The following is a 13,653-nucleotide window of genomic DNA, read 5'->3' on the forward strand; positions in this document are numbered from 1 at the left end:
GGGGGGCGAGTCTGGGTGGGCCCCGCTCAGGGGGGAGCCTGCAGCTCCCTGTGCCCCTGCCCCGTGCGCGCCCTCAAATAAATAAAATCTTTAAAATAAATGAATGAATGAGTAAGTAAGTGAATAAACGAATGAACTCATCCTTGAACTTCCACGTGCTTTGGCTTCATCCCAGACGGGCACACGTCACGGGAACCACGGACTCCGCGGGCCTGCCATACTTTCCCCTTATTACACATTAAAACAAACATATTCATAGAACTCGGGACACCAGGAAATAAATACACGCAGACCCAAATGCCTGCGGCGCTACTTAAAATCAGCTCGCTCCCCACGGATGGGACGGACGCCGGGTCGCTGGGGAGGAGGCTTCAGGGGGACTGTCCTCAGGGCCGCGGGCCCTCCGCGTGGTCACAGAGCATCGTGTGTGTGCGGGACCGAGGGGACAAGGCCTCACTGCGGCAACAGAGCGGGCGGGGGTGGGGGGGCAAAGCCTGGAGCAGAGGAACCAGAAGGCTACCTGGGGAGGACAGGGACAGGCTCTGGGGAGGATGGGGAGCCACGTGGGTAGGACAGGGGCAGACCCTGGGGAGGACGGGGACAGGCCCTGGGGAGGACGGGGGCAGGCCTTAGGGAGGACGGGGGCAGGCCTTGGGGAGGACCCTTCTTTTTTTTTTAAAGATTTTATTTATTTATTCATGAGAGACACAGAGGGAGAGAGGCAGAGACACAGGCAGAGGGAGAAGCAGGTTCCCTGCCAGGGTCAGGATGCAGGACACGATCCCAGGACCCTAGGGTCATGGCCTGGGCTGAGGCAGGTGCTCACCCCTGAGCCCCCAGGGCCCCTCAATACACATTGTTTTAAAGCGAGTGGCTAATGCTTCTGGGGGGACTGGACTCGAGGGCAGGAAGCAGTCGTCCCATTCCCGACGCGGGCGTCACAGGGACTCACGCTATGTTCTCCTCACTGCAGGACCCCCCAGTTGGTGGCCCTGGACCTTAAGGGCAGAAAAGAGCCCTCAGGATCGTCCCGACCAGCAGGTCACGCTGCAGAGCTGCGGGGACCCAGGCCTCCCGAGCCCGCCGCCCATGGCCCCAGCCCCCCGCCCAGCACCCCAGGCCCCGGGGAAGGCGGGCAGGGTGCGCAGGGACCGAGGGCCGAGCGCGGGGCCGACGTGACAAGCAGGGCTGCGGTCACCAGGGCGCCCAGGCCCCGACTCGCTTCCCTCCATGCTGCTCCGACCCGAGCCACTCGCGGGCTTGAGAAGGGAGATTCCTAGAGGGGTGTTGCCGGGCCCGCGGGTGGCCTCTCGCTCGGCCGCCAGGGACATGGGCTCCGGCCACGTTCCACGCCCCGCACGTGGCTCCTGGGCTGTGGGAGCACATTGTGCCTGCCGACTCTCCGCCGTCCCCACCGTCCCCGCCGTCCCCCTGTCCCCAGGGCCAGCCTCAACCGCAGGGGCCTCGGGCTGTGGGCGCCTTCATTTCCCTTCCTGTCCTGATGATTGTCAACGGGACACGGGGTGCGCGGCGGCCAAGTCCCCGGGCGGGGGGCGGCTTTGTTCACAAGAGAAACAGCAGGAAGCCCTCCGTAGCTCACTCTCCCACTCGCGCCAGGGGCGTCAGGTGCTGGTGACAACAAGCCTCAGCTGCGAGGCCGGAGTTCGCAGCCGGGGCTGCAGGAGCTCCAGGAGCAGCAGCGAGCGCCCTCTGGGGGAGGCTGCGTCTCCTGCAGGGCATCCACGCTTGGGGACACTTGTCAGGCTCAGGTCCATCCCCGTGTCCCTTTGTCTGCACGTGGCTTAGCAGCAGGGGCCCAAGCCGGCGCTTGTAATCAGAGTAAGAGCTGGCCGGGGCGACGGGCCGGAGCACCGGTGAGCCTGGAGGGCGCCGGCCCTGCCCTCTGCGGGGTGACCCCTAGAGCCCGCTGGGGGATCCCGCCTGGAAAAGGCCTGGCAAGTCCGGGTGTGCACGGTCCTCATGTCCCTGCTGCAAAGCCACCATCCCGCGGGGGGAGGGGCGCTGTGGGCTCCCCGGAACTTAGGCGGAGAGGGGACCCACCGAGGCAGAGGCCCCGTCACCCCGTCCCGGCCACCTGCAGGGCTCCAGGCAGGGCCTGTTGCCTCCTAAAACACACGCTGAGGAAACCTGGCAACATGTGTTGGGCCGCCGTGGGGTGAGGGTCACCCGCCAGCACGACCTTGATACGAGCGCGCTTGTCCCGAGTGTGATGCTGAGGGCTGGGGACCAGTGGCGACACCGAGGCTCCGGGTGGCATGGGATCCTGGGTCCCGCGGGGGGACATGGGGGACATGCGAGCCGTGGTTGGAGCCAGGAAGCTGGGCTCCAGGCCCCCCGCAGAAGACCCTCACCTTTAGTTCCCTGCTGGGCAGCGTTCCCGTGGGGAGCCCACTCCGCAGGGGCCACAACCCCCCCCCCGATGCTCCCTCTCAGCTCCCCGGGGGCACCCGCACCCCGGCACCGCTGTGGACCCACCCGGCCCCACCAGCTCCCGCTGTCTCACCTCGAAGTCTCTGCCCAGAGCCTCCACGTCCCCACCGACCGGTCCCGAGTGGGGGGGATCCAGGAGGCTGCCCCGGCTCAGCAGGCTCCCAAGCATCCCGCAGCCGAGCTCCTCGGGGCGCGGCCCCCAGAGAGGGGGTCACGGGTGACTCTGCCCCAGGCCCCCCCAGCCAGCGGGACTCCCCCGCTCTGCACCCCCAGCCCCCATGGCCCCCTCGGCGTCTGAGCCCCCGGGTTTCCCCACCTCCTCCTTTCCCCACGCCCACCGCGACCTTGGGTGTCACCTGCCTGGGCTGAGGGGCGCGGAGGGTGTCACCATGGGTGGGGGCCCGCGCACAACGGAAGGGCGAAGGATGCTCAGATCCGCGGCGGCCGGTGGAGCCGCTCCTCGGCCCTCGACCCCAGAGCTGCTGCTCTCGGGCTTTCCCACCCAGACCAGGATTCAGGGCCCGGCCGCCCTGGCTCCGGGTCTCGGGGTGGGGACCCTGTGCACCCCACCCATCCACCCAGAGGGGCCCTGTTCCCCCGGGACGCCCCCACCGCGCCTGCCCTGCCGCATCCAGGGCTCTGCTCGCAGCCACGTGGGTCCTCAGGTGCATCCGAAGCCCAGCGCCCAGGACACCGGGTGTGGGGCCTGCGGGACCGGGTGGAGGGCCTGGGCAGGAGGTGCACGGGGGGCCAAGGGCTGCTGCTCCCCCTGCCGCCCCCAGGGGAAGTTCCGAGGGCCCCGAGCCTCAGGCCCCCGTCAGTCAAAGGCCAGAAGGCACCTGTCCCACGGGGGCTCGGGGGGCAGCCAGGAGTTCCAGGCTGGGCACCCCAGCCTCCAGCCGCACCCTAGCCCTGCTCATCTGCCAGTGCTTCGGGGGGCACAGTGGAGGGCAGAGGGGCGCAGCAGCCCCTCAGGGAGTGCAGGTGGGAGGGAGAGAGCCACACACAGGGTGGGGGGGACCAGGTGCCACCACAGAGACGAAGGGGAGCCAGGCACAGGGGCAGGGGGTTCCCAAGGAGGGGAGCCGGGCACAGGGGGACAGGGGGTCCCAGGAAGGGGAGCCGGGTACAGGGGGCAGGGGGTCCCAGGGAGGGGAGCCGGGCACAGGGGGCAGGGGGTCCCAGACAGGAGGGGTCAGAGAGGGAGACAAACCACAGAGGCTCCTGACTCCAGAGATGAACAAAGGGTCGGGGAGGGGAGGTGGGGGCATGGGGCCCCAGGTGACGGGATGAGGAGGGCCCTGATGGGATGAGCGTGGGGTGATGCTGGATGTTGGCAAATCGAACTTCAATAAAAACAAATGAGAAAAAGAAAAAGGCAGGCGGCGGCCCGCACCCTGGCTTTGGTGTGCAGCAGAGCCCGTGGCCCCCCCACTGGGCCTGGCCGCCCCCCACCCCAGCCTGCCCATTGCAAAGGGCACCCCTCGCATCCATACAGCCTTCGCAGTGCCACCTCATCCAGCCAATTAGATGGTAATTAAAGAATTTCCCAAAGCTCTGGGTCCTTGATGTCAGAGAGCCATTTGCTGTTCCCCGACACATCTACTAGTCTATTATTTCCATTTAGCCTATTTGTACACAGCACTCTCCTGCCGCAGACTCTCAAATTACTGATTTTTATGCTTCTTCCTTAGCATTTAATGTAGTTCATAAATTTCACTCTAAAACTTTAGGCATAAATCACACTAAAAGCCCAAGTTGCTAAAGAAAACTAGCAGCAAATCAAGCTTGGGACATCAAGCCACCAGCATCAATTCTATATTCACACACTTTGAATTAAGGGTCCCCCCTTCCCACTACTTAAAAAGCAATTGAAACTTTTCTTTTGACTTTCCCTGACTTTCTATCAAGCCGCAAACTAAAAAAGGGATTCAAAAAAAAAAAAGAAAGAAAAGAAAGAAAATCAAAACATTCCTTTTGTAGTTGTCGTTGTTCAATACGGAAATTCCTGAGGTGCGTGCATGAGAATCACCTCCGTAGAGAAGCAACTGGAAAAGGATGCCCCTGGGAAGCCATTATTCACCTCTGGCCAAGGTGAAAGTTTCTAAGTCCAAAGCGTTCAGGGGGAAAAATGGACAGACGGACGGACAGATGGATGAGACGCCCTCTCCGTGACTGAGGCCATCGTGGCACTTGAGATGACAAGTGGCGGACGAGACGCGAAGCTGGGTCAGGGTGCCTGATGGAGCCCCGCGGACATCGGCCCAGACGTGCCCTGACCCAGCAGCCCGTCTACACTCCACGGGAGCGATCTGCTCACCTCCTCTGGAAGTGGATGAGCGCGCTCTGGGGAGCCGTCCTGCGCGTGGGTATTTCTGTCTATTGGTAAATAAATATTCCACCTGTGAGGCGCAGAGCGTTCCAACGACACATCAGCGACCACTCCGGGGCTCCCCTTAAAAGGCAGAGAATTTCTCTTGGACACAACATAATAATAATAATAATAATAATAATAATAGGCACTTTTCATCCTCCAAGCAATTTTTGCACATTAAATAATCAATCTGTCCGACATCCGTGTGAGGGGGATGAATAAGGATCATTATTTCCACTGCGGAGAGAGAGATGATGCAAACAGTTGAGTGCCTGGGGCTCAGCTGAGGTCAAGGAAACCCTAGACTGGGAGGCTCCCACCCCCAGACAGGGGCGCTTCGGGACTTGGGGCAGGAGAAGGGAGGCTGCAGGGTGCCCGCGAGGGTCTCACGATGCCCTGGCTGAGACTTCTGAGCTCCCCGGGATGGGGACGGGGTAGGAATGAAGGACAGAGGCCAGAGGCCGGGGGGAGCCCAGACGCTGCCAAGAAGAGAGTCAGTGACTCATTCACTCACGGATTCGCTACTTGACTCCTTCCTCGGCACCTCGTTGGCCAAGTGACGGCATTTACCCAGGTGTCGCGCTGGGCTCTGCCAGCGGCTGCTGGGGAGGCACTACCTGGAACAGACCTACCCTCGATCCTAACTGCCTGGGCACGGCGAGCACGGGGAAGTGCAGAGACCGAGGACGCCCACCAGCTCCACCCTCAGGACGCTGCAGACCAGCCCTTCCTCTTGTCCCCTCTGCAGTGGCCCCCACCCTGGGCCGCATCACCTCATCACCTCGGGGGCCCAGGTCTCAGGCCCCAGAAACTGCTTCTGTTCTGTTTCCCAAGGACTGTTCTAAACTTCGAAGGGGATGTTGACACTCTCGCCCCAAGGCGTTCAGGTACAGGGTCCAGGTCTTCCAGAATAAATTCCAGACAAGGCCGTCCCATCCAGGTTCGTGCCTTGTTCTCCGGTCTCACGGCCCTTCGTGCCTTACACTTCAGTCGTGTGAAAATACTTCCAGTTCCCTGAACACAATATCATGGGGTAAAACATGATCTATCTAGTGCTCTTCAGTATCATTGTATGCTGCACAAGAAGATGATTAAGAAATCCATGAAGTGCTATAACTTAGATTATTGCTGTTTAAGGTGTTTTATACTAAACCAGACATTTTTATTGGATAGTTGTATAGGTGTTTACAAGGGTTTTTGAAAGATGCTTGGAGAAACTGACATTTTTGAATGGGATAGGGACACATTATTTTTCCAATTTAAAACAAAAGAGCTTGGGTTCTGCTGAAAATAGGCAATCCAACACTTTTCTTTAAAAAATTAAATGTGGATAATGATGATGCCTATTATTGTTTACACAGCTGTCTTCCCTCTTCCCCTACAAGATCATGAGCTCCTGATCTAGGGACTTGTGTTTTGCTTATCTATGAACCTCCAGACGTAAACACAATGCCTGACACTCAGCAAATGTAGGATGGATGGATGGATGGATGGATGGATGGATGGATGGCAGGTGGATGGTGGGCAGTGGATGGTGGATGGGTGGATGGATGGGTGGGTGAGTGGTTGGGTGGGTGTATGGGTGGGTGGGTGGGTGGACAGATAGATGGATGGATGGATGAGTTGTTGGGTGGGTGAGTGGTTGGGTAGGTGGATAGATGGATGGGTGGGTGGGTGGATGGGTGGATGGGATGGATGGATGGGTGGGTGGGTGGATGGTGGGCAGGTGGATGGTGGGCACGTGGACGGTGGACAGGTGGATGGATGGATGGATGGATGGGTGAGTTGTTGGGTGGGTGAGTGGTTGGGTAGGTGGATGGATGGATAGGTGGATGGATGGATGGATGGGTGGGTGGATGGGTGGATGGATGGGTGGGTGAGTGGCTGGGTGGGTGGATGGATGGATGGTTGGGTGGATGGGTGGATGGATGGGTGGGTGAGTGGCTGGGTGGGTGGATGGATGGATGGGTGGGTGGATGGTGGGCAGGTGGATGGTAGGCACGTGGACGGTGAGGATGGATGGATGGATAGATGGGTGGATGGATAAATGGTTGGATGGGTGGGTGGGTAGATGGGTGAATGGGTGGATGGATAGGTGGGTGAGTGGCTGGGTGGGTGGGTGGATGGATGGTGGGCGAGTGGACAGTGGATGAGTGGATGGATGGGTGGGTGGGTGGGTGGATGGATGAGTCGTTGGGTGGGTGAGTGGCTGGGTGGGTGGGTGGATGGATGGATGGGTGGATGGATGGATAGGTGAATGGATGGGTGGGCGGGTAGATGGGTGGATGGATGGGTGGGTGGGTGGATGGATAGATGGGTGGATGGGTGAGTTGTTGGGTGGGAGAGTAGTTGGGTAGGTGGATAGATGGGTGGGTGGGTGGGTGGATGGATGGGTGGGTGGATGGTGGGTGGGTGGACAGTGGATGAGTGGATGGATGGGTGGGTGGGTGGGTGAGTGAGTGGATCAATAGATGGATGGATGGATGGATGATGAGTTTTTGGGTGGGTGAGTGACTGGGTGGGTGGGTGGATGGATGGATAGGTGGATGGTGGGTGGGTGGATGGTGGGGGGATGGATGGTGGGTGGGTGGATGGATAGATGGGTGGATGGGTGGTTGAGTGGATGGGTGGATGGATGGATGGGTGGGTGGACAGTTGGACAGGTGGATGGGTGGACAGATGGACATTCTAACTGCAGTATCATTAGTTGTCCATTCCCCTGGAACCCACCCGTAGACTCTCAGCCTTGTTCTGCTCTCATGTGTGGCCAAAAATAAGACATTTCTGTCTCCTTCATGGTATGACAGTGTCTGGGAAAAAAAAAAGATCTTGAAAGTGTATTTTGAGAGCGTGAGATATTAAATAAATGCAAGTGGCTTAATTGTGGATGACTGAAGAGAAGTACAAGCAGATCCAGGGCCCATCACATTCAGTCTTGTCCCTGGTTCTTGCCCTTGATCTGGTTTAGAGTATAAATTCATAAAACTGCACCTCCCTCCTTCCAGAAGAAAAACCAGCCCAGTTCCTGTCCAATAGGCACCCCTTTCCGAATTCCTCTTTGCCTTATCAATTTCCTACCAGGGAATCGCGGTTGCTCCCCGCTCAGGGTTGTCTCCGCAGCTACCTATAGGCTCTTATAATCATACCTATGGATCAATAACCAGCAAGCCACAGGCCCCACTGCATTCTCCATCAACTAAGTATCTATAAAGAAAAAAACGACAAGATCCCCCAAGGGTTTATCGAGTTGTTGTTTTTTTTTTAAGCTTTCTATGCCCTGATGTGTAAGTAACCCTTCCCACCTCTTGCACGAGCTAAGCATCCGGGCCCCAGCTACCAGGAATGGATACTTACTCAAATGGCTGCGTCGATATGCACGTTCGGGTGTTCCCTCCAAGGTTACCTGGGCTCCGCAGGCCGCCTCTCGTTCCCTGCGTTGTGGCCGATGCCCTTCCGGGGGCGGGAAACCGGCCAAGGCGCCGAGCCTCCCTACGAGGCCACCGGGTGTATGTGCAGCCCCGGGAAGCAGCAGCCCTACTGGCAGGAGAGGTCTGTCCGTCTGTCCTCCAGCTCTGAGGACAGCTTCGGCCCTGTGACCGCTCTTCTCTGCTAAATCCGAGCCAAGTTACTGTTTGCCAGCTCGTTGCGCTGTTTCCTTGTGGCTGGAGAGGACTGGCGACCTCCGAGCTCTTACTGTGCCGCCCCAGGAACCGGGGGGCGCGGGCGGGATTCCCAGTCTATGAGCGGGGACACGCAGGAAACATCTCATTATCTGTGTATTTCGTGATCCATATGTGTACACACGCATGTGCGTTCCCTGACCCGTGTGTGGGCGCACATCGTGCCCATACAGTGCGTGTAGAAGTCACGTCCACGCTCACACGCATTGCGGGACTGTACACAGGCACTGTTTTAAGCGCCCTATGAGCATGAGCTCCGTTCTTTCCGAAGCAACCCCAAGGAAACCTGGGAGGCGGGTTCTTCATCCCCCCGGCTTAGAGGCAGAGAGACGGAGCTCGGAAACGTGGGCCGGGGCCGCCCCTGGGTAGGGGGTGGGCCCTTCAAATTCCAGCCAAGGGGCTCCAAGGGGCTCCAGGTCCCATCTGCCCTGGGGGCTCTCACCCTGCGCGGGTGGTGGGGGGTCCTGTCCTGCAGGGACGCTGGGCTGGCGGAGGGCAGCTGCGGGCTGCAGCCAGCACCCCCGGGCGCCCCGGCCTCTCTTCTCCTGGGTGACCTGGGTGAGCCTGGGCTCCCAGCGGCACAAATACGGAGACGCTCGGTCCCCTACCCTCACTGCTCCCGGCTGTGCTGCACCGAGCCCCCCACCCCCCACGAGGCCACACCTGGGGCACGAGGCCATCCTGTAGCGCAAACCGACGCTCCCTCCGTTGTCAGAGGCCCAGGCCCGGGTCAAGGTTACCGCGAAGGCCCTTGAGTCTCATTTCCCACCAGCTGTCCCCGCAGGGCCGGGGAGGACATCGGGGTGCAGGTGGCGTCGCCCGGAGCGTCCCCAGCCCCCACGGTGGCCCCTGCAGTGGGGACAAGCTCAAGACTCCTTGTGACTCGGGCTGCACTCGCCTGACAGCTTCCTGCATAGACACGGCCTTCTGGGCACTGCTCGGCTTCACTCCTGTCCTGGTCCCCAGGAGGCAGTGGGGTGCTGGGCCCCTGCCCCCTGAGACCTGCTGCCCGGCACCTGCAGGCCCCTGCGCCTCCTCCCCCGGAGACTGCGGATCACCGCGCCCCTGCGCCAGGCTCTTCCCGGCCACCCCCTCCCCCCTCACTTGCTCACTCACCCCCGCCCCACTTGCTTTTTACAATATTTTACTTATTTATGTGTGTGTGAGAATCAGAGAGCGAGGGAGGGAGGGAGGGAGGGAAGAAGGGAGGGAGGGCGAGCGAGTGCACACCTGTGAGTGGGGCAGGGCCAGGCCAGAGAAAACCTGCAGCAGGCTCTGGGCTGGGCTCTGAGCCCCAGCGGGCTCCATCCCACCACCCTGAGACCGGACCTGAGCCCCTGCCCTCCCCCCCCTGCCCCCGTGGCCTTCCCTTCCCACTTCCTGGAAGCACCTGGGCTGTGGCCCAGCAGGACCCCGGGGGACTCCCCCCTACCCCACTGCCCCCTCCCCCGGGAGCTCCAGGCTTGGCTCCCCCAGACCTCATCCCTCAAGGCCCTGGGCTTGGCGCCCCCAACCCCATCCCCCTGGAGCTCCAGGCTCGGCTCCCCCCCGCCCCCATACCCTGGGCTTGGCCCACTCACCCATGTCTCCTTATCCTGCACACCCTCCTGCCCACGTCTCCTCGCCCTCACACCCAACTCGGCCTTTTGTGAGGGTGAAAATCCTAGGGGCAGGTGGAGTGACAGCGAGGGACCTCCCCAGGGGTCGTCCCTAACAGTGTTGGCTCCCGTTGATACTCAACACATCACGCCAGTGTCCCTTATCTTCCTAATTAAATTAAGATTTCTCTGAAATCAGGAAAGCATCGACCTTTCTTTCCCTCTCATGGCTTCGGGAGGGCGCGGTGCCCTGACATGAAAGCTTTGTATTTGTTGAAGAAACAAAAGAATAAGAAAAAGCCATTGGATACAGATACCCTGACCCCGTGACCTAATCTCAACAACAGCGAATGTGAGGAGTACGTATTCAGTAAAGTTGCGTGGAAGTGAATAAACTGGGAGCGTCTTAGGTGTGTGACTGGTTTGTGTCAAGAAGAGAGTCCCAGGACGAGGGGGTAGGGCCACTGAGAGCAGGACTTGAAGATTAGCATATGGGCACAGACCCGGTCGGTCTTGGCGGGAGTGAAATAAAAGACTATTTGCAAGTCTTCTCCTGGTCAAGCTGTTTCTTTCCAAGATTTTCAATCGAAACTATGTCTTCTATGAGCGAACAAAGTGAAGCTTCGTGAAGCATGTGTTCAGGTCTGCCTGCAGCTTGGGCATCTCACATCTTACCTGCAAAGGATAATCATAAAATAATAAGACTGGTATCTACGTGTGTGTTGTAGAAGCAGGTTTTTTTTTTTTTTACAGTTGCACATCATATTTTCAAAAGGCCTTTTAAAAAAAAAACTCAAAGCAATGTCAAGGGATCGATATTCAATCAGTTTGTGCAGAATATGGTGATGGATTTGAGATCACCAGGGTCTGGAATAGTTTGATGCCCAAAAAGTCAATAATTCTCACTCACTCATTCATTCAACAGGCATCTGTTGCATATTTACTGGGCACGAGACATCGAAACGGCAAGACAAAAGACGTAGCTCCTCCTGCGAGACAGCACAGACCCCGTGGGAGCCCACAGTGGAGGCTGCCGCAGTAGCACCTGGGGGACCCAGTGCAGACTCTGGGGGCATCAGGAGGGCTCTCCTTACAGCAGCAACACGTGCAGAGTGTTTTGAAGGATGAAATATCAGCCAGATGAAGAAAGGGAGACAGAAAAAAAAAAAGAAAAAAAAAGGGAGACAGAAGAGACAAAAAAAAAAAAAAAGAACCCACAAAAAGTCCAGTTTTAAATGTGAGCACAACAGGGACACAGACCCATGTGGTCACAGGAACCCTGAACCAGGAGTACGACATGTCCTGGGGGTTCCCAGCTTCTGGCACTTCCAACACCAGAGAAGTGCCACCACCGCCGTCATGAGGTCACCTGCTCCAGCAGCCCTGAGCCTGGCCTCAGCCCTCGGCCCCCCGGGCGGGTGCCCCCCCCCAGCTTCGGCCCCCCTGAGCCTGCACATGTGGACAAGCTGTGGTTTAGCTCAGCAGGGAGCCTTAAGAAGGTCAAGCTTGGGTCCCGGGGGCCGTGTGTCACCTTCACCAGCACCCAGCCTCAAGGATGGGTGTGAGGAGAGCAAGCGCGGGGCCCATCAGGAAGCCCAGAAGCACCCCCTAGCCTTAACCCCAGAGATCGCACAACCCCAACCGCACTCGGTGAGGAAGGGGAGTGCCCGGGCTCGGGAGGCAAGCTGAGCCCCAGGTTTGCTTTCCACGGGGAACTAACTGACGCGCTTGGCCTCAGCGCCGAGACCCGTGGGAACTCAGGGTCCACGCGGCCTGGTGGCCTGGAGGCTGGGCAAGCTAGCAGAGTGTCCGGGGCAGGAGGGCGGCCGCTGTCGGGCGGTGCTTCTGGGAGGGAAGAGGCCCCCGCAGGGCCCACGGGCCTGGGAGGAGGCTCCCGCTCTGAGAGGCAGGGCCCCGGCGGGTCTGGGCCAGAGGATCCGGGCGGGGCAGCAGGGCTAAGAACTGACCTTTTAGGATTAGAGTCCTCCCGACAACGTCCTGCTCTTGCGCCAGTCCGCATCGAGGCCGTAAGGACAGTCACTGGAGACAGGTGCCTCGGTCACCAAGTTGCCATATGAGCTCTGATGTCCCTTTACTGAGAAGCTGCAAGCAGAAAGGACCAGAAGGACCCCTTTTATTGCACCATTTGTGCAAATCAGAGTTCACATTAGGTGCCCCCCTGTTGGTAAAGTTGTCCTGGCTGGAGAGCAGGTCGGGGACGGGAGCCCGTCACGTGGCAGGTGGTGCCAGTCACGGGCCACCATCCCAACACCGTGAAGCCCAAGCGCCAGTGCTCGGCCCCAGACCTGGAAACAGAGGGGTGACCGAGGGTCCCCAGAATTGGACGATTTGGCTTCTTTCCCATCCCACCCCCACCCCCATACTGGCTGTCCCGACGTCAGGACACGAGAGCCCTGGGCCAGGGGCCAAAGGGCAATAGGGGCATGTTCCAGGGTCTCAGTGACTTGGTTACACAATTGCGTAGCTCCACCCGGCAGGGCAGCTTTCTAAAAAAACGCATTTGCATTCTTCCTTTGTATGCCTTAATTTCAGAATCGTTTTGTGTATTTTTGCAGATTATTGATTAAATATGACAAAATGAAACATCCTGGGAGAAGCCAAAAACATGCAAGAAGAAGTGCTTTTTCACAATTGTCTATCCTTTTAAATATTATAATTTGTAGTGATTTATTTTCTCATTCTAAATGGATATTCACTTTCGTGCCTAATTTTATACGTATGATTTTGAATTCTTTTTTTTTTTAGAGGGCTCCCAAAATTGCAAAAGCTTCCGATTTCACAAAACGGGAACGGCCCCTACTATCTAATTATCGTGATGCTAACTTGTCATGCCCAATTTGCTTGCTCATGTCTACAAGTATTTAATGAGTACTTACTATGTGCCAAGCGCTGTGTAAAGTGCTCAGAATTTTTATGTGCTTTTCAGGGCTATTCCTTTATAGGAAACTATCAGAATCTTTTCCTGCTCCATCTGAGAAGTCATGCAAACATCTAGAATTCAGTACGTGAGAAATATTTCCTAAATGTGCATATCTCTTGGAAACACTTTTAACTACAAGAAGTGCAGTTAAAGTGGAACTATATGGAGTCTGAGTTTTCCTCAAAGTTGGAAATCTCCCAGGTTACATATGCTAAAAACACTTTTTTTTTTTTGCAAGTCAGTTTTAATTTGGTCGATTTGTATAATGACCTAAATTTTCTTTAGAAACTAGATGAACAAAATTCTGGGATTATGCGATAGTTAATATTCGTTTTTTAAAAAGAATCACACGGACTCCCCTGGTATGTATTAGTCAAATATAATTTCCATGCAAAAGAAACGTTAATTAGAAGTTGAACTGTGGGCGGGCGGGTGGCTCAGTTGGTGCAGCGTCGGCCTTCAGCTCAGGTCACCATCTCCGGGTCCTGGGATCGAGCCCCGCACCGGCTCCCTGTTTAGCAGGGAGTCTCCCTCTGCCTCTGCCCCTCCCTACTCCGCTCATGCTCTGCGCGTGATCTCTCTCATGCGTGTGCTCTTTCTAATAAATAA

General features: G+C 57.7%; 1 pseudogene; it reads left to right on the forward strand.

Moving 5' to 3' along the window:
• Positions 1-2,840: 2,840 nt before the first annotated feature.
• LOC129519480 (TOM1-like protein 1) overlaps positions 2,841-13,653 on the forward strand; it is a 60,659-nt pseudogene continuing 49,846 nt past the window's right edge.

The sequence above is a fragment of the Nyctereutes procyonoides genome, unplaced genomic scaffold (assembly GCF_905146905.1).
Source record: "Nyctereutes procyonoides isolate TBG_1078 unplaced genomic scaffold, NYPRO_anot_genome, whole genome shotgun sequence".
Taxonomy (NCBI): domain Eukaryota; kingdom Metazoa; phylum Chordata; class Mammalia; order Carnivora; family Canidae; genus Nyctereutes; species Nyctereutes procyonoides.